The sequence below is a fragment of the Nycticebus coucang genome, chromosome 10 (assembly GCF_027406575.1).
Source record: "Nycticebus coucang isolate mNycCou1 chromosome 10, mNycCou1.pri, whole genome shotgun sequence".
NCBI classification, from domain to species: domain Eukaryota; kingdom Metazoa; phylum Chordata; class Mammalia; order Primates; family Lorisidae; genus Nycticebus; species Nycticebus coucang.
In genome coordinates this window covers 87978229-88002494 of record NC_069789.1, presented here as the reverse complement: position 1 = coordinate 88002494, position 24266 = coordinate 87978229, and the positions used below count along the sequence as shown (strand labels likewise).

The 24266-nt window shown below is 39.0% G+C and overlaps 1 protein-coding gene across 2 annotated transcripts in view; it reads right to left on the bottom strand.

Annotated features, from left to right (window-relative positions):
* Nucleotides 1-23592, bottom strand: part of RC3H1 (ring finger and CCCH-type domains 1) — an 85658-nt gene extending 62066 nt beyond the window's left edge. For both annotated transcript variants that reach the window (XM_053606010.1, XM_053606011.1), the window contains exon 1: nucleotides 23313-23592. The gene's annotated coding sequence lies outside the window, so the exon portion shown is untranslated. The remainder of the gene's footprint in view (nucleotides 1-23312) is intronic.
* Between the last annotated feature and the right edge of the window lie 674 nt (nucleotides 23593-24266).

Here is a 24266-nt window from a genome sequence, read left to right as displayed (position 1 = left end):
AGCCCAGAGCAACCTCAAACTCTTGGGTTTAAGCAATTCTCTTGCCCCAGCCTCCCAAGTAGCTGGGGCTATAGATGCCTGCCACAATGCCTGGTGTTTTTTTTTTTGTTGTTGTTGTTGCAGTTGTCATTGTTGTTTAATAGGCTCGGGCCAGGCCAGGCTCAAACCTGCCAGCCTTGGTTTATGTGGCTTGCACCCTACTCACTCAGCTACGGGCGCCAAGCCTCTCAAAGTTTTATGTAAAAATAAAACCTGAAACTTCTAGCACATATCATAAACAATATCTACTACATTTACAGTAACTATTAATAGTTTTTTTTTTTAAAATATGGAGTCTCACTTTGTCACCCTTGGTAGAGTACCATAGCATCACAGCTCACAGCAACCTCAAACTCTTGGGCTCAAGTGATTCTCTTGCCTCAGCCTCCCGAATAACTGGGACTACAGGCACCCATGCCAATGTGCAGTTATTTTTAGAGATGGGGTCTCGGTCTTGCTCAGGTTGGTCTCAAACTCCTGAGCCCAGGTGATCTACCCACCTCAGCCTGCCAGACTGCTAGGATTACAGGCATAAGCCACAATGCCCGGCCTATTAATAGCTTTTAAAAACTAGTGAGAACTGATACCCAGAATATAAGGTACCATAGTATTACAAGTTTTTAAAGATTTGATTATGCCAGTAGCATGCTAATAAATGTGGGAAAAAATCTTATTTAAGCTGTAATTAAATGAAATGAAAACATTATATTTAATTCCTGTGTTATTAAAATAACCTTGAATATAAACCCATTTGATGAAAGAACAGTTTCTAGTAGGTGCACTAAAAATTTTACCCATTCATCCAATATATATCTGCAGGCACTGTTATGTGCCAGACTGTGAATTATAAAAGAAACAGTGAAATAGCACAGTTCAGTATCTGCCTTCATGTAGTTAACTGTCTATTAAACCCCAACTTTGAGTTTTTGCAAAGTGTCCTAACAGATGATAAAAATAACATCGAAATTAAAATAATGAAAATAATAGCTTAGACAAATAGCAAATTAATTTCACGCTTAGGATCTAAATTAAAGTTATCTACATGTGTATTCAAGTAAATTAAGAACTTGCCCACATTTTTATTTCTATAATAAAACATCATAAATACTTTTAATAATGAAACTCACCTATAAATAGATTATGAGCAGCTGTAAGTAGCCTTATGTTAAATTATTACTACTTAATATATTGTGGCTGTCACTTGCATGCCAAAAAAGAATATGCAGTTATCTATTCACTCTATTTAATTATAGAATTAAAGCTACAACTATGCATAAGGTTGTAGCCTTTTAGAAGACATAAGAGATATTAGTCAGAAAAAGTTTGCTAAAGCTGATTAAGTTGGTCAGTCATCTTCCATATAAACTTTTCTATTGATTAGCATGCCTCTGAAGAACCTGATTATATGCTAATATTTGCAAAGGAGTAGAGTTAATGGTTTCTTCTTTTTTACTATTTTGCCTTTGTAAAGAACTTAGAATTTGTTAATAAAGATAAAAAAAGAACTTATTCCTCTTAACATTATATAAACTCCAAAGAACACAAAATATAAACATTTTACTATAAATCATTATAATTTTTACTACTTATACAACTGTATGCTTACCATACTAAATGCCTCAAAAGAACAAAACCTATTAAAATGCACATAAGTAGGTACTACTGTTATCCCATTTTATAGATAAGAGAAATGGAGGTTTAAGCCAGGCATGGTGGCTCACTCCTGTGATCCAAGCATTTTGGGAGGCTGAGCTTGGGAGGATCATTTGAGGCCAAGAATTCAAGAAAGGCTCGGCACCTGTAGCATAGTGGTTACGGTGCCAGCCACATACACCAAAGTTGGCGGGTTCAAACCTGGTCCCGAACCTGGCCTGGGCCAGCTAACCAACAAGGACAACTGCAACAAAAGATAGCCAGGCAGGGCGGCGCCTGTGGCTCAGTGAGTAGGGCACTGGCCCCTTATACCGAGGGTGGCAGGTTCAAACCCGGCCCCAGCCAAACTGCAACAAAAAAATAGCCAGGCGTTGTGGTGGGCACCTGTAGTCCCAGCTACTAGGGAGAATGAGGCAAGAGAATCGCCTAAGCCCAAGAGCTGGAGGTTGCTGTGAGCTGTGACACCACTGCACTCTACCGAGGATGACAAAGTAAGACTCGGTCTTTAAAAAAAAAAAAAAAAAGGGCTGCGCCTGTGGCTCAAAGGAGTAGGGTGCTGGCCCCATATACCAGAGGTGGTGGGTTCAAACCCAGCTCCGGCCAAAAAAAAAAATAGCCAGGCGTTGTGGTAGGTGCTCGTAGTCCCTGCTACTTGGGAGGAAGATGCAAGAGAATCGCTTAAGCCCAAGAGTTAGAGGTTGCTGCGAGCTGTGATACCACTGCACTCTACCAAAGGCAATATAATGAGACTGTCTCAAAAAAAAAAAAAGAAAAAAGAATTCAAGACAACCTAGGCAACACAGAGACCTTGTCTCTACAATAAATAAATGAATGAATAAATAAATAAATAAATATTAGCCAGGTACTTGGGAGGCTCTGGTGGGAGGATCAGTTGACCCCTGGAGTTTAAGGCTGCAGTGAGCTATAATGGTGCCACTGCACTCCAGCCTGGGTGACAGAGCAAGACCCTGTCTCAAAAAAACAAGAAACAAAAAGAATCCAAACCCAAGAGAAGTAAAATAGTTTCACTCAACAAAGGCAAAGTTTCCTGACTCCCAGTTTTAGTGTCTTATGTATCCCCACTGGATTACCATGCACACCAACCTGAGCCTCTGTAAGATTCTGAAAATATAGTTACATTAAAACTCTAATTAACAATATTTGGCCCAGATGAAGGCATCCATTAACCTCGGCAGTATTATGCAAAACTGCTTATTTACACATCCTCATTCTTCTGGGAAGAAGATCCATGGCTCTTACCAGATTCTCAAAGGCTTCAGAGGTGTGTATGGGGGGGGGAGGGTACGGAGGGAGGGTGATAAGAACCACTGATCTTGATGTATTGAAATAAAATAACTTCTGACAATATAAGACTATTTTAAAAGTACATTCTACCCATAGTTCTCATTATCACCCCACCTCTACTTTTCTTTCAGTTTCTTTATGCATATAGGTTAATAAACAAATACATATTAACTAGAATTTAAATTCACACTTTTTTCTTCATTAAACCAGTTTTTCTTAGAAATTATAGCTAGAAACATTCCATTTCCAGTAAAAATTAAATATTCAGCTATACCACACAAATGTCTTATTGGTCTTCATTATGTGCCCAGTACCAGGGATAAAAATAGTTTTTAAATTGGCTGGGTATGGTGGCTTACGCCTGTAACCCTACTACTCTGGGAGATCGAGGCAGGAAGACTGCTTGAACTCACTCAGAAGTTTGAGACCAGCCCAAGCAAGAGTGAGACCCTATCTCTACTAAAGAAAAAAAAAATTAGCCAGGCATTGTAGTGGGTTCCTGTAATCCCAGCTACTTGAGAGGCTGAAAAAGATGGCTTAAACCTGGGACTTTGAGGCTGCTGTGAGCTAGGCTCATATCATAGCACTCTATCCTCTAAGCCTGGGCAACAAAGTGAGACTTTGTCTCAAAAAAAAGGGGGGTGGGGGCAAATCATTCCAAGTCTACATGGAGCTCAGTTTCCTTTATGAGATATATAAACAATAATCACACAACTAAATACATCATTATGAGTTATAATAAGCAATATGATGGTAAAGTACACGGAGATATAAACACATATAACAAAAGGAACCTGACCAAACTTCCTTGAGGTACAGGTAGTGATATTTAAGATCTGAAAGATGACTGCTGAATAAGTTAAAGGAAGAATGAAGTATATAGGTATGTATAGATTGTAGGTAAAGAAAAAGCCTACCCGTAGGTTCTGGTAGACAGCAGTACAAATGGAGAACTAAAAAAAAAAACCAGACAACAGTGAAACTAAAACCAATCAAACAAACAAACAAACAAAAAAAGCAGACAGCAATAAAGATGTAAGACTAAAGAATTGGCAAGATTAAAGGACTTTCTAACTCACATCACGCTATTTGCTCGGAAGTGCAGTGAAAAGCCACTGAAGACGGAGGGAGCAACCCACATCATTGTTTTAAAAAAACCTTCTGGGGGCAGGACACAATTATGAGAGGGACTTTACCTAACAAATGCAATCAGTGTAACCTGGTTCTTTGTACCCTCAATGAATCCCCAACAATAAAAAAAAATTGTAAGTAAAAATTCCCCACTCTGTGATAGTCTCATCAATCATAGTCCACTGAGATCTACTCCTTCAAGGCCCAACTAGGTAGCATAACCTCACAAGTCTGTTGACTATTCTCTTTTACTCTTGGCCCCTAAAGCACATATAAGCTACTACACTAGCATCATGCCTACTTTAAGAAAGCCTAGTATGTAAACATTCTAATACAGAGAAAAGACCAGTTACACGACTGTTCATAGAACAGAAAATAATCGACTTTACCAAAGTATTGTAATAAGATTCTTTTAAAAGACTAGAAATAATTTATAATTAAAAAAATTGAAGGCTCGGTGCCTGTAGCTCAAGCAGCTAAGGTACCAGTCACATACATCAGAGCTGGTAGGTTCGAATCCAGCCCAGAGCCTGCCAAAAACAATGACATCTACAACCAAAAAGTAGCCAGGTGTTGTGGTGGGCGCCTATAGTCCCAGCTACTTGGGAGGCTGAGGCAAGAGAATCACTTAAGCCCAGGAGTTTGAGGTTGCTGTGACCTGTGATGCCATTGCACTCTAACCAGGGTGACAGCTTGAGACTCTGTCTCAAAAAAAAAAATTGGAAATACTAAGTGTCCACAAACAGGGGAACAGCAAACTAAAGAGAGAGGTACACTAATACCATGAAAATATATGGAATAATTAAAAGATACACACACAGAGAAATGGAAAGAGACTCGAGATCCATCAAGTAAAAACAAACTTGCAGACCAACACACAAGGTCTGACAATTACATTCATGAACTTATCCCAGAAAAAGTGCTATATACCTCTTTGCTGAGTATCACTACAGTTACCTTTGAAGTACTTCCTCTGGGAAGCTATACACCAATGCCAGTGCCTTGTCCACCCTTCAAAACAATTTCGGAACTCTTTCTAGCATGCCCATCAGAGCTGTCATCGTACAAGTTCTGACGATTAAGTTTGCAAACTTGCCACCATGCACTTACGCTGGCAGTATTGTTCAAACAACTCAGTAAGGTATCATAACCTTGGACTATCAGGGTCTCATAACTGTGTTCCTACCAATGTGTGATGGTGTCTTGCTGAGTGGCGTTCATTATTGTTCCTGAGTGTTTTGTATGCCATATGATGACAGCTCTGATGGTCGTTCCAAAATGGCTTTGAAGGGTAGACTAGGCAATAGCATCAGTGCAGAGCTTCCCAAGGAGAGTACTTGGAAGGTAACTGTGGTGGTATTCAGTAATGAGGTTTGTAGCACTTTTTCTAGTCAGGCCTTGTATGACATTAGTAATGCTGAGGAGAAAAATAACTATCAGTCTTAGAATTAATGTATGCAAAGGATAGAAGAAAAAGTTAGGAGTTACACAGTTGGGCAATTTACAAAATATATATAATCATCACTTACCTAGATTAAGTGCAAATAAATTGAAAGAATGAAAAAAAAAAGTGGGGCAGTGCCTGTGGCTCAAAGGAGTAGGGCACCGGCTCTATATGCCAGAGGTGGTGGGTTCAAACCCAGCCCCGGCCAAAAACTGCATAAAAAAAAGGGGGTGGGGGTGGGGCTCTATGCCTGTAGCTCAGTGGTTAGGGCGCCAGCCACATACAACAGCCTACTAAACAACAATGAAAACTGTAACAAAAAAATAGCCAGGCATTATGGTGGGCACCTGTAGTCCCAGCTACTTGGGAGGCTGAGGCAAGAGAATCATTTAAGCCCAGCAGTTTAAGGTTGCTGTAAGCTGTGATGCCACAGTACTCTACTGAGGGCGACATAGTAGAGTATAGACTTTGTCTCAAAAAAAAAAGAAGCTAGAGTATATTTAGAATGCCACTTAGGGCTGGGTGTGGTGGCTCACACCTGTAATGCTAGCACTACAGGAGGGTGAGGCAGGAGGACTACCTTGAGACCAGGAGTTTAAGACCAGCCTGAGAAAGAGTGAGACTTCATCTCTACAGGAAACAAAAAAATTATTTGGGCCTGGTAGCACACATCTATACTATAGTCCCAGCTACTTGGGAGACTAAGGCAGGAAGATCACTTGAGTTTAGGAGTTTGAGGTTACAGTCAACTATGATGACTCTAGTCCAGGCAACAGAGTGAGACCCTGTTTCAACAACAACAAAAAATACAACTTCTAAGATGATTTCTAAGATAAATTACTTTAAAACGATTCCAAACATTTATCCTTATTAAACTGACCTTCTTAATATATTTGGATAGCCAAATTAAAACCTACTATTTCAAAATTTAAAAATGTTATAACTTGTCTGTAATGTATCTCTTTCAAAGAAGCATTACTTTATGAATTGTATTTATCACTTTCATCTCTGTTAACTTAGTAACAGAGTTACAGCAACTGATGTACGTAGTTACTAACCTCTTAAATTTTCTAGTAAAATAGTTCTTAGAGACTACAACATACCTGTGTGGTTTAGACACATGTTGTGGTTGAAGATATAAATAACTGTCTTTGAGAAGCTTGGATAATGTTTGGAAATTTGAGCTTGGAGAACTATATTTAAAGCATGGGGAAGTGGAAATTTTTCTTAGATCTAGTATCTACAATTAACCAATACTTTGGGTATCTAAAAAATAATCTTTGCTTTGTAATTCCTAAAACAGAATCATCTAAGAGTCATTCATTATTGTCATTTTTTTTTTCAGGGTTGGAATCTTGCACCGTCACCTAAGGCTGGATGGAGTGCAGTGGCCTGATCATAGCTTACTGCAGTCTCCAATTTGATACTCCTGCCTTAGCCTCCTGAGTAGCTAGGACTACAGGTATATGCTGCCATGCCTGCCTAATTTTTTAATTTTTTTGTAGAGGCAGGGTCTTGCTAGGTTGCCCAGGTTGGTCTTGAACGCCTATCCTTAAGCAATCATTCCATCTCAGCTTCCTAAATCTCCCCAAATCTTTTCATCCTCTAACCCAAAAACTGTGGGAGAAGGGGAAGGGGGGATATGACTACCAGTCACTTATGCAGTATCTCATGTAACCCTCCAGCAACATTTTAAGATCCATATTATCACCTCTATTTAATTGGTGAAGGAAGAAAACTAAAAACAGCCACTTAATTAACTTAGTGATCTCGTCACTAATAATTTGAACTCCTATCTGTTCAACTCCAATGCCTGTACTTTTCTCACTATAACACAATGCCCTTCAACTGACAGTACCTGTAACTTTTTATATTATTAGTCAGTCATAATTAAAGATATAAATTAAATGATGTGTGTGTTAGGTTTATTCTGAGCATGAATTATTCTAAACAGAAACCCTGGAACTGTTTAGGTCTACTTGTTTATTTAATAAGAAAACATCAGACTGTAGCAACTACTGCAACTTTCTTTTGAAGATAATCACTGTAGACTGTAGCAACTTTCTTTTGAAGATAACCACAAAAATAACTCTGATTTGTTTTAAATATTTTATTAGAACATTTCACTGAGGAACAGGCAGAGACTAAAACAGAAAATCATCTTATATGTAGTTTTAGACACTTTAATATTTTAAAATGAAGTATCATATACATACAGAAAATATACAGATCAAGACTATTCAGCTCGGCTCAGCACCTGTAGCACAGCGGTTATGGCGCCAGCCACATAGACCAAGGCTGGCAGGTTCACACCCAGCCCGGGCCAACTAAGCAAATGACAACTACAACAGAAAAATAGCCGGGCATTGTGGCAGGGGCCTGTAGTCCCAGCTTACGCCCAACCAAGAGTTTGAGGTTGCTGTGAGCTGTGACGCCAGAGCATTCTACCCAGGGTGACATAAGGAGACACTGTCCCAAAAAAAAGAAAAACAGACTGTTCAGCTCAGTGAATTACCACAGTGAACATACCTGGTACAACCAGGACATACAACATTTCTAGTACTCCTGAAGGCCCCCTCACCATCCCTCCCAATTATTACTCCTTTATTCTTCCCCAAAGGTCACTATACATTAGTATACTCTTTTTTTTTTTTTTTTTTTGCAGTTTTTGGCCGGGGCCAGGTTTGAACTCGCCACCTCTGGTATATGGGGCTGGTGCCCTACTCCTTTAGCCACAGGCTCCGCCCAAGATCAGTATACATTTTTTTCACCTGGCTTCTTCTACACAATATTATTTTTGTTAGACTACATTTTTAAACTGTTACAAAGCATTCCAGTTAAAATGACCACAATTAGGAAGCTACCCTTTATGAACTCATTTTTGGAGGGGTGATGACAGCAGACTTTGCATGCAGGAGATTTCTGGTGATGAACAGGAAGAAACAAAAATGGGTATCAATAACAAAACTAGAGAACAAAGAGTTCCCTCTTTACTCAAGAAAAGAAAGCACCATATGTATCACACAAATAGTCTATTATTAGTTTCTATTTCTTTTTTCCAGGGAGCTTGTGCTTTAGACTACCTTGTGCCGCTTGGTGGCTGCCATAGGGGCTTTAACTGATTCTGAAACTGGGTAACAAAAAGAAAACATGTAGATGTATTCAGAATAGATAACACCCACATGCAACATACTTCTTTTGAAATGGTTGAGTGATAACTAAGTTATAATCTGACCTAGGGATTTTGTTTTACATTAAAGTTAAAAATCAAATAAATAGTAAAATAACAATAATATCAGTATTATCAAAATTTATTATCCTCATGATTTGTTAGGCCAAGACTTAAGGGCACTTTTATTTCTTCCTGTTTTTATAGAATATGTCTTACAGAATTCTAATTTCCAGAAAATAAGGCCACAGTGACTTTTAATTGCAAATACCTGAAAACAGTGCTTACAAAAAAGAGCACGATTAATTTTTCATTTTAGAGTTATTTGATTCAGAACAGGAATATAAATTGTAAAAGAAAATACTTTGCTGATTCCCAAGTAGTTGCTACTGTTAGAGAACCTACTGATTTTCTGCTATCAAAATGAATCCAATCACTGGAGTCCAGCTTAAAATACACTCACACATCTCAAAATTAAACAGTCTTCCAAAATATGTAATGATGACTTCAGGGATTAAACTTATGCCCAAGCTGTGTGTCATAAAGACAAAACAGAAAGTTAAGATAAATTTAACTACTATGGAAAGCACAATAGATAATAAATAAATATTACACTTCATTCTTTAGCAAAAATAGGGACCCCAATTTTCTCATGCTAAAAAATTATGAAAGTTTATCCCACACTTCCCCTAACCCTGGACATTCTCTCCATTTCTCTAATTTTTTTTTTTTTTTTTTTGAGACAGAGCCTCAAGCTGTCACCCTGGGTAGAGTGCCGTAGCATCACAGCTCACAGCAACCTCCAACTTCTGGGTTCAAGCGATTCTCTTGCCTCTGCTTCCCAAGTAGCTGGGACTACAGGTGCCTGCCACAAGGCCCGGCTATTTTTTGGTTGCAGCCGTCCTTGTTGTTTGGCAGGCCCCAGCTAGACTCGAACTGCTAGCTCAGGTGTATGTGACTGGCGCCTTAGCCAGTTGAGCCACAGGCACCAAGCCTCCATTTCTCTAATTTTAAAGTTGAATTAACTGAAACACAAATATAATATGCTGGTCATATAGTAACTAAACTTATATTTTTAAACTGTTAATTCCTTCTGTAATCCTTCTTTGATGATATCACTAGCCAACATAAAATGCTCCATAGTTGACCACCTTCCTACAGTGACTACATCTCACGCTGACTTAATTTTCATGGACTGTAATAAACCACATGTACGTATCAATATACTATGCCTAGTTCCTTATGTTGGTCACCTCTGTGTATCCACCAGTTTGTTACAGTCCCTTGGGTAGTCAACTTACAGAGGTCCTACTGTATTTGGTAATCATCCCAGATTCTCTCCTCTTCTACTGCCATTAAGAAAATTATCATGGCCTGATGCAGTAGCTCACACCTGTAATCCTAGCACTCTGGGAGGCAGAGGTGGGTGGCTTGCCTAAGCTCAGGAGTTTGAGACCAGCCTAAGCAAAGCAAGATCTGGCCTCTACTAAAAATAGAAAAACTAGCTGGGCATTGTGGTGGGTGCCTATAGTCCCACCTACCTGAGAGGCTGAGACAAGAGGATCACTTGAGCCCAAGAAGTTTGAGATTGCTATAAGATACGATGCCATGGTACTCTACCCAGGGTGACAGAGTGAGACTCAGTATCCAAAGAAAAGAAAAGGAAAGAAAAGAGAAAAAAAGAAAATTGTCATGGTTTGTATCAATATCTTCCTTTCCATCTCTATTTCCATGATTGAGACCCTTATTCATTCACTCAAAAACTACTTACTAAGTCTCTATTATGTATTAGTCAGTATCGTAGGAAACGAGCATATATATACAGTCTTGAATACAATAAAGTCCTTGCCCTCAAAGAGAAAGGAGCCTCACTCTGTTTCCAGCCTTGTTCTTGCCTTCCTCTGCCTCCTACACAGCTGCCAGTCATTTGCATATATCCAGTTCTTCTCTGACAATTCAATTTCAAAAAGGACAATAAACTTGAAGAGATTTTTCACAAAAGATATATAATTGGCCATTATAAGCATAGGATATGCTCCTTGAGGAGTCATTGCTCATGAGAAAAAGATAACTCTTTGAGTACAATGAATTAATTAATGCATGCCAATCATTGGGGAATAGATACTACTACTTCAATATTAAATGATGCTTCTGTAAGAATATTACCTGTATTAGGCTTTGTGACATTCTTAGTTACTCATATATGTGTTTAAAGGAATTTAAACATTTTATTTTATATTCTAAGGATGTTCTTATTTCAAGAACCATCAAACTTTATTTTACAGTGATAGAATTGGAAGAGTCTTTTGAGCAAATTTTCATTAAATGCAGACCTAACTACATAATAAAATGACATTTCTGAAAAATTGACTCAGGTAATGAGAACTTTTGACTTAAGTTTTTAAAAAAATACTATATGACGGGTGGTGCCCATGGCTTAGTGAGTAGGGTGCAGGCCCCATTTACTGAGAGTGGTGGGTTCAAACCCAGCCCTGGCCAAACTGCAACAAAAAATAGCCAGGCATTGCAGTGGGCGCCTGTAGTCCCAGCTACTTGGGAGGCTGAGGCAAGTGAATCACCTAAGCCCAAAAGCTGGAGTTTGCTGTGAGCTGTGACGCCATAGCCCTCAACCGAGGGCAACAAAGTGAGACTCTGTCTCTAAAAAAAAAAAATACTGTATGATGAGTGTTACAATTATTTTTTAAATTTTTAATAAATTTAATGAGTGGCTAGATTCAAGCAAATCAGAGTGACAGTTTTAATCAAAACAGTACAAAAGGGGCGGGCGCCTGTACAAAAACTACTCTCAATGGGGTAATTAATGTAAAAAAATGACATATAAAATATGGGTTTTAGAAATACTAATTACAGGGAAAGCATTTCAAAATGAAGACGAAAATCCAGGCTTTTAAAAAAAGTACAATTACTTAAAAATGGAAGACAACTATACTTTAACAGAATGTCTCCACAAAAATGCACTTTGGGGCAACTGTAACTAGTATACAGAGAAGTTCAAAATAAGACCATACATAGTATGGCTACTTTTGGCCAAAGATTAAGCACAGAGGTATGGCTTACCTCAAGTAGAAAAGCAAAAGAGACTGCTGCTACAAGCCTTCTATTTTTCAACAAACAAATTCATACAGGAACCAGTTTGGGTTTTACAGATCAAAGCATAGTTTGAATAGAATCCAAAGGTAAACTGGTGCCCACAGAGAATATCAGATACCAATAATGTTCAGTTAAATTCTATTTATCTTTATTAATCATTCATCTTAGCACTGGACATTGATTTTTCTTATCTAAAATGAGTCACAGATGGAGGGAAAAATATTCTTTTTTCATAACTCAATTATAAAGAGAAATCAAGTAAATGGACAAATTTTCTCATTTTAGATCCTCACTGTTCAAAGAATGAATGATATACTTTTAAAATCTGTAGCTATAACTTCTATAGATTTGATTTATAAAGATAATTTTAAAATTACATAGTATACAAGTAGTCTCCAATAACCTCTTCAAAAGTGACTGCAACTTATAAAAACACCCAGCAGATTCCACGAAAGAACCAGAATAAGGAGATCTTGATTCTAATCCTAACTCTACCATTTATTGGCTCTGAGATCGATATACCTTTGCTAAATATTCCCAAAATTTAAAGGAAAATAAGAAGACAAAGAAGAAAGTAAAGACTGATGCTGTGCTGGAACACCTAGGAAGCCATACAATAATGGACGACATTTTGAAAGGCTGGTTCTTTGGGGAGTAAAAGATTTTAAACTCTGCACACAGTTCAGGGTTGCTGACAATACCAGCAATAAGACAAGATAGATAAAGCATTGAAATGTAGGCTTGAGGACAAACCAAACTGAGAGCTTGTAATAAACAGAAGTTCTCTGTAAGAGTCAATATAAACGGAAGACTGAACCTTAGGGGAATACTTTAAGTGTTCTTCAATAGGGTAGTCGTGACCCTTGTGTGGCTATTAAGCCTTTGAAAGGCACAGGTGACTGAATCCTATGTACTCAATTTTGATATGAGGACAATTAATGACAATTAAGGTTATGGGGGGGAGGAAAAGCAGAAAGAGGGACGGGGGTGGGGCTTTGGTGTGTGTCACACTTTATGGGGGCAAGACATGATTGCAAGAGGGACTTTGCCTAACAACTGCAATCAATGTAACCTGGCTTATTGTACCCTCAATGAATGCCCAACAATAAAAAAAAAAAAAAAAAAGAAAGGCACAGGTGAAACTTAGAAACCAAATTTTAAGTATTTTTTTGGCTAAAATTTAAATTTAGCCATACAATAATGAATTATTGAGTGGTAAAAAGGAACAAGTTATTGGGCAGCGCCTATGGCTCAAGGAGTAGAGCACCGGTCCCATATGCTGGAGGTGGCAGGTTCAAACCTAGCCCCGGCCAAAAACCACAAAAAAAAAGGAACAAGTTATCAAGCTATGAAAAGGCATGAAGGAACATAAACCTACACTGCTCAGTGAAAGAAGCTGGTCTGAAAGTGCTATACACAGTATGATTCCCCCCCACATGACATTCTGGAAAGGCAAGACTATGGAGAACGTAGAAAGATCAGTATTAGTCAGGGGTTTAGAGATAGGGGAGGGTATAAGCATAACACAGGATAATTTCAGGGGAGGGAAACCATCCTGCACGATTCCATATAGTGTATACGTAACATTATACATTTGACAAAACCCATAGATCTGTACAACCCAAAGAGTGAACCCTAATATAAACTATGGACTTTAATTTATAAACTGTTAAAAGAAAAACCAAAGACTGATTAAATTCAACAGAATTTAACTAAGCGAAGGTTTTGCAAATGGGGAAGCCCTCTACCCCCCACCTAGAAAAGGTTCAGAGCAACTCTGAAAGATCAGAGAGGATGTATGGAAAGAAAGAGGAAAGTCAGGTACAGAAAATGGAAGTGAGGTACAGAAACAGCAGGACTGGTTACAGGTTGGCATTTGTCTTATTTAAACACAGTTTGAACAATTTACACACAGTAAACTATGTAACTAGTTTAACTATAGAGGTTATAATAAGAATAGGTGATAGTTGGGTGGCGCCTGTGGCTCAAGGAGTAGGGCGCCAGCCCCATATGCTGGAGGTGGCGGGTTCAAACACGGCCCCGGCCAAAAAAAACTGCAAAAAAAAAAAAAAGAATAGGTTATAGTTTACTATATACTGAGAAATACTCAGGCTAAACTTAAAATATGTAAGAAGGCAGCTTTAACACAACATAACTTCATCAATTATAAAAACACACTACACTAACACAAGATGTTAATAGAAAAACTGGAGAATGTAGACAGGAACTCTGTGCTTTTTGTGCAATTTTTCTGTAAATCCAAAATTGCTCTCAAAAAGTAATGTCTATTTAAAAACTTAAATTTAAACAAATTTATACGTGTAGGTAGTGGCTGGTATTAAACATTATATAAATAGAGATTGATATGGGAAGAAAATGGGAATGATAAAATTAAGAATTACTTCATTTCCTGTATTAAGGGAGACCAGTGTAAATTTGATCATGATGTAGAAATACAGAAGAAAAAGGAAATGTGCAAGTTTTATGCACAAGGATATTGTACCAGAGGCGAAAACTGTCTATATTTGCATAATGAATATCCTTGCAAGTTTTACCATACAGGAACAAAATGTTATCAGGGTGAACACTGCAAGTTTTCACATGCTCCCCTAACTGACGAAACACAGGAGCTGTTGGCTAAAGTTTTAGATGATGGAAAGAAGTCATATAAATAAAACAAACATAAAAAGCATTGTATAGATGAAGAGTGCTTATGCCTATGCCTGTCCAAGACTGGTAATTTGGCGTAGTTTACAAGAGTCTTCATTCAAGGCGCCCTCTTGTGTCACTGGGATGATGTGCAGTTTCTTTAATGGATGGGCGGGCAGAGGGCTGGTATCTAATGTATAGGAGAAGGGGTTGGCCTTCAATGAGATGTTCGGACCACTGGAACAGGAGAGGAGCATATATGGCAGAGATGCCGGCTGGCGGGTTACAGAAGTCTCTTCTGATTGATTTAGTTTTCTCAGTAAAATAGGAAGCAAGCTAAGGCTGAGTGAGATGGGTAAAGAGGTATAGGAGGTTTGAGGAGAGAAAACAGCTTAAGGAAGGCATTGGTATAAAAGATGGACTATAAAAATAGAGCTAAGATCTCTTCATGTCATTGAACACTTTCACAACATGTTTTTAATGGCTGTTCACAACTTCATTTGAGGGTTAAAATAAATTATGGTTTTATGATATTTTAAAATGAATTTCTTATTCTTAGACTTTTTTCCATTTTTGTAGTGTAATATTGTAATAAGTAAAATGGATTCTAGTTTTTCCTGTTATATATATTGTAAATAAAATTGAAAAGTATCTCATGCTGGGGCGGCGCCTGTGGCTCACTGAGTAGGGCGCCAACCCCATATGCCCAGGGTGGCGGGTTCAAAACCAGCCCCGGCCAAAGTGTAACAAAAAAATAGCCGGGTGTTGTGGCGGGCGCCTGTGGTCCCAGCTGCTTGGGAGGCTGAGGCAAGAGAATCGCGTAAGCCCAGGAGTTGGAGGTTGCTGTGAGCCATGTGATGTCATGGCACTCTACCCAAGGGCGGTACAGTGAGACTCTGTCTCTACAAAAAAAAAAAATATATATCTCATGCTACACCATTCCTAAAAACAAAGAATTACTTCATTTCCAATCACCACTCCCCAAAGTGCATACACAAGTAATCTTAAACCATACAAAGTTTTACATGTAGCTTGTATAAGAACATTTAATAGCAGAATCTTTTCAAATATTCTAGATGACTATCTTCCTGAAATTATTTTTTAATTTAAGGAGGAAATAACATGTATTAAGCGGCACCCATCACTCAGTGGGTAGGGTGCCAGCCACATACACTGAGCCCGTCTCAGGCCTGCTAAAGCAACAAGGACAACTGCAACAAAAAATAGTCAGGCATTGGGGCAGGTGTCTGTAGTCCCAGCTACTTGGGAGGCTGAGGCAAGAGAATCACTTGAGCCCAAGAGTTTGAGGTTGCTATGAGCTATGATGCTGCAGCACCCTACTGAGGGCAACATAGTGAGACTCTGTCTCCAAGAAAAAAGAGAAAGAAATAACATTTATTAAAGATGTCAGTTACTACACACTAAATACATGTTATATCATTTAAATTTCCAAATAATTTTTAGAGAAAAGTATTACCATTTCTGTTTTTAGAGAAGAGGAATTATAAATCTTAAGTTATAGAAGATGAAAACCTTAGATATGTTATCTAGCTATATATTAGACTATGCTCTAATATTCTCTATTGTATATATTTTTATGATTTCTAAAATTACAAATACAATTTAACTTTCCTACAATGAATTTTTCATAAGAAACAATAGGATAGAGATATATATATTTAACAATACACTCAGTAATATAGTTAACAATACACTCAAAATATAATGAGGTGTTGTACAAGGTAACTTTGTTACCTACCTCTATTTTAAATAGTCTCAGGCGAATGTGTTTTTTTCTGTTAGCGCCCTTGCTCTCTACCCTACCTGTATGTCTCTATTCCCATTTTTTTCTTTTTTAAATTAACCTGTGATAAGTTATCTGCTTCTCTTCTCCCATAATCTAATTTGTACCTCTTAATCTGCTGTGGGATAAAAAATAGGTAACCAAACTTCTTAGAATTATGTGCACTAAACCAATGTCTTAGTGCAGACAATTTAGTTCATTAATTTTGTGAGTTCTTTTCTTTTCTTGTTTTTTTGTTTTTTTTTAAAGAGGCAGGATCTTGCTCCGTTGTTAGGCTCAAGTAATCCTCTTACCTCAGCCTCCCAAGTAGCTGGGACTACAAGCAGGTGCCACCATGCCAAGCTATTTTTTTTTTTTTTTTCATTTTTCATAGAATTTGGGGGTGAGTGTCTTTCTTGTCACCCAGGCTGGTCTTGAACTCCTGGCCGAAAGCCATCCTCCCATCTCCACCCTGGCCTCCCAAAGTGCTGGGATTATAGGTGTGAGCCGCCATGTCCAGCCAACTTTGTGATAATAAAGGCCTTTTTGCCTACTTCTTAATCCAAAGTGGGATGTGCATAGATGAATTGTTCTATAATAAAACTAATTTAATGTTTCTGTTTCATTAACAAGTTTTCCACTGAAACATAGTTCTATACATATCTCTAAACATCTCATTTAAAGATGTTATTTTTATGATCTAAATTTACTTAGTACTTTCCACTAAATGTTACTATCAAAAATTAATGAGGCTGACTTGGTGCCCACAGCACAGTGGTTATGGCGCCAGCCACATACACCCAGGCTGGCAGGTTCGAACCCGGCCCAAGTCAGCTAAACAACAATGACAACTGCAACAAAAAAAATAGCTGGGTGTTGTGGTGGGCGCCTGTAGTCCCAGCTACTTGGGAGGCTGAGGCAAGAGAATTGCTTGAGGCCAAGAGTTTGAGATTGCTGTGAGCTATGATGCCAAGTACTCTACTGAGGGTGACATAGTGAGTCTCTGTCTCAAAAAAAAAAATGAATGAGGTAGCTGGGTGAGGTGGCTCATGCCTGTAATCCTAGCACTCTGGGGGTCCGAGGCAGGTGGATAGCTTGAGTTCATGAGTTCAGAGCTAGCCTGAGGAAAAAGCAAAACCTCTTCTCTACTAAAGTAGAAAAACTGGGGCAAGAGGATCACTTAAGCCTAAGAGTTGGAGGCTGCTGTGAGCTATGATGCCATGGCACTGTACTCAGGGAAACAGCTTTAGACTCTGTCTCAAAAAACAAAAAAAAAGAAGAAGAAGTTAATGAGGTATATATAAAAACACAGAAATACAAATATTTGCAAAAAGTTATATTTTTCTGGAAAAAGTCATCATTTAAGAAAAGCAGGCGGGGCGCAGTGGCTCAGTCCTATAATCCCAGCACTCTGGGAGGCCAAGTGGGTGGATTGCCTGAGCTCATGAGTTCGAGACTAGCCTGAGCTAGAGTGAGACCGCATGTCTTAAAAAAAAAAAAAAAGCAAAGAAAAGCAGAAATTTTACTGTGCTGATTTCTAAGTATTCTTATATAATTCTTTCTCTTAACATTTTTAAAGTTGTTCTTAAAATTAAATTATAGGCCAGGCATGTGGCTTATGCCTGTAATCCCAGTACTCTAGGAAGCCAAGAAGGATGGATTGCCTGAGTTCACGGGTTCGAGACCAGCCTGCGCCAGAGTGAGACTCCATCTCTAAAAATAGCTGGGCACTGTGGCGGGCACCTGTAGTCCTAACTACTAGGAAGACTGAAGCAAAAGAATCGCTTGAGCCCAAGTGAGGTTGCTTTGAGTTATGACACCATGGCACTCTAACAAGGGCAACAAAGTGAGACTCTGTCTCAAAAAAAAAAATTAAATTATAATCATGTGTATTAAATTATCCCTAAAAAGGAGAGAACAGTATCAAAACTTAAATTCTTCCTCACCCAGATCTCCTGTAATCCCACTACAAATCTTTATTAATAATATAAAATATGTCTTTCACTTCTCATCATAAATTTTAAGACTTCAACTTAATTAGGTGAAGTATCATTTCAAATTTAAGATATGAATATTTCCAAAGCCCCAATCAAAACTTCAAACATAGCAGTATTCTATATAAAGTCCAACTTTATTATATTTATTCCAGAAATTAAAAAAAAAACTAATTTCTTTTCTCCCTCAGTCAACCAATTAAAACAATCCAAAAAAAGCCAGAAACCAATTACCTTTGTATGAGTGTCCATGTTTTTGGAGGGTAACAGGTAGAAAGCTAAAAATCAAGGTTTTTAACATTTATTATACAGAGATTAAAAGCAGAGTATTAGGCAAATCATAACTTTAAATATTCTTAAAGATAAACTGAATTGTCATGAAGTTAGATTCACAGAGATCAAAGAGCTTTAACCTGATTTTAAAAATCATTTCCCAATATAATCTCAAGTCAGTTCTTTACTATTCCAAGTTTATTCTCTACATTAAGAACAACTAAATGGCAAACAAGTCCTAAAAAAGAGACTAAATATTAGTTGCTCACATTTGTATATAACATTAAAATTTAGTTAGTTCTCACAACCCAAGAAAGAGAAATACTAATGAGTCTGAGAGTTTGAGTAAAACTCCTTTGGAGCCATCAACACTAAACTACAAACTGCTATGACTTTGAACTTTTCACCATAGACTCCCTGGCAGCATGCCTACTAACTTAGATAAGCATGCAAAGAATGAGGTGGTTTGTGATTCCTAACAAGCACATCCCAAAGTTTTTTCTGCAATTTCAATTGTACATAGTATTCTTCCACAATCTAGACTCAAAATAGTTTCATTTAAATACACAGAGATAGAAAACAGAATGGTGGCTGCCAGGGATTAGGGAAGGAGGGAATGGGGAGTATGGCTTAGAGGATACAGTGTTTCCTTTCAGGGTGATGAAAATGTTTTACAACTAGACAGAGGTGTCAGTGTAACGTTGTGAATGTACTAATTGCCACTATACTGTTCACTTTAAAATGGTTAATTTTGTTATAAGAATTTGACCGCAATAAAAAGAAAATTTATGTTAATAAAACCAACCCTTTAAAGTTACTTTTGTTCTTAGATCTAAAAGCTATACAATATAGACACAAGTCTAACAATGAGGAATAAATATACTAAAGTTAACTATTTTAAGGATGAAGGGCAACATTATTTCAGATTAACAAAACTTCATACTTGAAATATAGGGATCTATCTTGAAAAACTCTGAAGCAGGAAAAATTCCTTCGTATAAATGACTGACAAAATTAATCTTATATGGTAACCTTTACAGCTAGTCCAAATCCAGCCTACATTCCAAGATTAAACAGAAGAAAAGAAGATCTTAAAGAAGGTCTTAGCAACAGACTGATTTTGAAGCCTATGAACTGCTCTGATACAGGCAAATCTGAGAATTTAAGTCCCTCTGAATCCAATCCTAAAGAATACCTGAACCCCTAAGCACAGACAGGGCCAAAGTTAAACCAGGTCAGAATACCCTGCCAGGGAACATCCTGATCCGAGGTCTTCACCAAACAGGGATCATTTATCAGGTTATTCTTTACTCTGTTGGATGCCAACCACTTTCAAGATATATACAGGGTAAACATAAAGTTCGTGTGCAATTTACTATGTTAAACGATTTTAAACTGCACACAGACTTTATACTCACCCTGTATAAGAGTAGACTGATTAAACCACACCCAACTCCCATTTCACGTCCTAAAATGTGGAAATGAAAAATTTTGGCAGAATTCTACATTATCTATGGTTTAAACAACAAAAAAATTTATAAATGAAGAATTGCACTTATTAGCTGACCCAATTCTAACATCATTGAATGTTATTAAAGTTAGTTTTAAATGTATAAAGTATTTCAAAGGCACAATTTAATGATTGCTTGTATAATAAATTAAAAGCATGAAACAATTATAGCAATATCACAAATCTGTCCTGTGTAAATGGTATGAGCGTCTATATGTATAGCCTTCAGATCTAAGAACAAAAATAAGCGTCTCTTCTGTGATTCACATGACTAAATACTCTATTGGTCTTACAAGTAAATATTTGGCAGGATACGAAAGATGATAATAGGATATTAGGGCTAAAGGCCAAGTACAGTATTACAAAACAGTTCGCAGTCAAAAAAAGGAATCTGTCAACATAGACGATGCTTCGCAGTTTACCTGTAACATGTTTGTGGCAGCAGTAAAGCATCTAATTTGTGTCACAAGGCCTGGGTTTGAGTAATCTATTTCACCTATTAATTATGTGGCCTTTTTGCTAGTGACGTAGCTTCTTTTAGTCTCAGATTCTTCATATGTAAAATGAGGACAACAGTACCAGTACTATAACATAACTAGGAAAATTAAAGTTTTATTGCTTCAACAAATATGCTCTGAAAAAACTGTAGTTTAAATTATTATGTGTACAAAATTCCTCTTTTCAATCTCTTCAAGTGAGTTAAGCATATATTAACTTTTAATATTACCAAGAAAACACAAGCCTAATTTTTAAGCTATGGTTCCAAAACTTCTTAGAAGGAAATTTTTAAACATTACCTGAGAAAATATGAACCAAAATAATCAGAATAAGCAGATATTGAAGATAGGACAATTGGGATTGCATTTTAGAATTTCTGACACAAAATAAAAACAATTCTCTATGAGATTTTAAAATACTAAACAGAAATAAGGACCCAGACTTAGATCATAAATTGTTGGGTCAATACCCAATTTCAAACACAAAACCTTACTTAAAAATCTGTTTTCAGGAAAATGATACTGAACATGAGGGAAATTAGTCTTTGACAAAACATTATATGTTTTTTCATAGCAAAGCATGCTAGCCACTTAAAATTTGTAACTTATAAATTACTACAATTTTTCTTATAGGTTTAGGGCCACAGATTAATTTCAATATTATTATAATACAGATTTTACTTGGACTTGTACTGACCTACCAAAATTCAGCATGGAAAGAAAAAATCAGATTTGAGCACTTAAAAAAAGGTGTCCTTTCTGAAACACTCATTCCCCCCAAATTCAAAGTAGCAGGAATAGTGTCAAGGTTGTTCTTTCTCCTTGGTGTGTGACACACTTTTGGAAGGCAAGACACAATTATAAGAGGGACTTTACCTAACAAATGCAATAAGTGAAACCTGGTTTCTTGTACCCTCAATGAATCCCCAACAATTAAAAAAAAAAAAAAAAGTTGTTCTTTCTCTACCTATCAAAACATCCACAACATTACTGACACTAAGTATAAAATAAAAGTCATTACTGATATTCATTCACTATACTTCAAATCCTAAACAAGATAATTTCAACCTCCATGTTTATTCAATTGCTATTTACCATCAATTCTTGAGGAAAAACTAGGAAATAGACTAGTGATGCTCATTAAACTGTATATAACCTGAAAATGCTCTTAATTATGACAGAGTTGGACCAATTCTAATTAGAAATTTACCCTAAAATGGGTGAAAGATATCATCCGGCATCTATCTGTTCTGCACAGATCAATCTTCCTTAAGACCAGAAACTGAAGCCCTCAGATGGGCCTTCCAAGTAAGTGTTAAATAGTGAAAAGCAATCTCTTGGATGCATCCAAACAATTTTAATATAAATTTCTGTATACCTGGGGTAGAAACTGGAAGAGAAATAGCTTGCATATTTTCTTTTTCCCTCACTTGTAAATAAATAAATGTGGTTGGTAGATGCCTTTAAAAATTAAGTTAGGAGTAATAATAATTTAAGTTTCAGACACCACTACCCCATAAATTTAAAAAAAATTTAATGGAAGACTAGTTTCTCAATAAGTCTAAACATTCAAAACTGAACTATAGTTGTTTCCAGTTTGTGAAAATTATTTTTAAATGTTTTGAAATCTTATAAAATATGCTTTTGAAATCAAATTTCAAACCCAAAGGGAAAGCTTGGTCTTGAATAATTACAGGACAAAATACTGAAAGGCAAAATTAGAACACAAGACAGGACATAAGAATTTCTATAGATGGAAATAAGCCATCTCTACCTCCTGAAGAAATGCTTCATTAGCCCCACTTTATGCTAGTTAATGTTGCTTCTTATGCTGCAAATAAATAATTCAAAACGGCTCGTTTAAAGAAAAGTTCTATTCAGATATCACAATTTGTCTCCGCGTTGCCAGTAAGTGCCTTTGTTTCCAGCTTCATGGACTATTCTGGGATGTCAAGAGTTGTATTATTTAACTGCTCCAGAAGAACCCTGTTTCCATTCACTCTCACCCGGGACGAGGGCATAATTGATGTTCAGAGAGAAATGATGCTTAAGAAATATTTCGAGAGGGACATCTCTTACCGCTCCAACCCTTAATCAATAACCACTTTTTGTTATATGTTTTGTTGTTACTGCACTTAAAAAGACACCTGCACACACAATTTTCCCATCGCCAACAGACAGAAAGATTATATCAAGCTTGATCTCCAGGAGCTCCAAGGAAACAAACACGGTAAAACCCAGTTGGCCCACGAAGGGGAGCGCTGAAGGGCTTGGGGGAGGGAGCGACCCTGGGGTGTGGGAGGCCGAGACAGCGCCTGTTTACAGACGCCTCCACCCTCCCCCAACTCCAAAGACTGGGGGTCCAAAAAGCATTTCCTGTGCGCACTCTCCGCCCGGCGCAGGCCCGGAGTCAGAGAGGAACCGGGCAGGCTTCTGGCCCCCTCCCTCTCGCCCAAGCCTCCCTCGCCCTCCCCTGGTCCCGGGCGGCGTCCGTACCTCCCTTCGGCCTACCTATCCCGCAGGCCTTCCAGACGACAGGGGGAGGCCTGAGGCCTAGAGGACGCTGGCCACTGACAAGCCCCTAGGCCGCAGGCGGTGCCCCTGCGGGGCCTGGGACCGGCCGGCTGACCGCCGCCGCCCGGAGCAGAGGGCGGGCGAAGGCAGCCCCTTCCCCGCCGCAGCCGCCTATTGTTCCCGACCGTGGCCCGGCCGCGGCCGCCCCGCTCCCCATGCCGCCGCCCGCCGCTCGCTCACCGCGCTGGTCCGAGCAGCAGCTCCTCTCAGCTCCGAGTCCCCGCGGCCGTCACCACCGCCACGGCAGCTGCCGACGCCGCCGCTGCCACCGTCGACTCTGACTCTGTCCCAGGCCGCTGGGCCACGGCTGCCGCCGCCACCGGCAGCGCCGCCTCCGGCTTCCCACCTGCTGCTGAGGCTGCTCCTGCAGCAGGGGCCATCTTGTTGGTCTGCCTCCTCTTCCTCCTCCTCGCCCTCCGCCGCCCAGTTGCTCGTTGTCCTCGTCCCCTTCCTCTTCCTCGGGCTCCGGCCCGCCCCGGAGACTGGGGCGGAGATGAGGGCGAGGCTCCTCCTCCGGGAGGCGGGGCGAGCGGAGGGGCAGGGCGGGGCGGGCGCGGGAGGGGAGCGGTGAGTCACCGGCCGCAGACGCCCGGGCGGGAGGCTGGCGACGCTCGCCGCCTCGACCCGAAACGCGGACACGCCCTGAGCCGAGGAACAGGTCGGTCGGTCCTGCCCTCCCCACCAGCGCCTCCGGGCCCGACGACCGGGGTGAATTGGAAGTTCTGCGGTTTCCACTGAACCCCGCGCTACCCTCCTGGCTTTCTCAGCTCTTTTCCCTCAACTCTTGTTTGTTTTTTCACATCTTCCCCCATCCCATTTCTTCTATATTATCCAGGGAACTAGACCACACGAGCTTTGCCCTTGCGACCCCCTCACACAGTCTAGAAGAGGGAGGCGGTGAAATAGCCCAAGAAGCCGGACACTCCCTACTTCAAAAGGTCTCCCCGGGCCTTTGTGAACTGTGAGAACCATCCGGGAAGGAAGGAAACAATCGGCCTGTGGAAGAGCTGCTGGATCTAAAATCTAACCTTGTCACTCTTTAAAGTTTCCTGTCCCTGTGGAGAAGATGCCCTTTTAGTTTGGGGGACTGAGAGACCTCGTCAAGACAATTCAGTTTAGCTACACTCTTGCTTT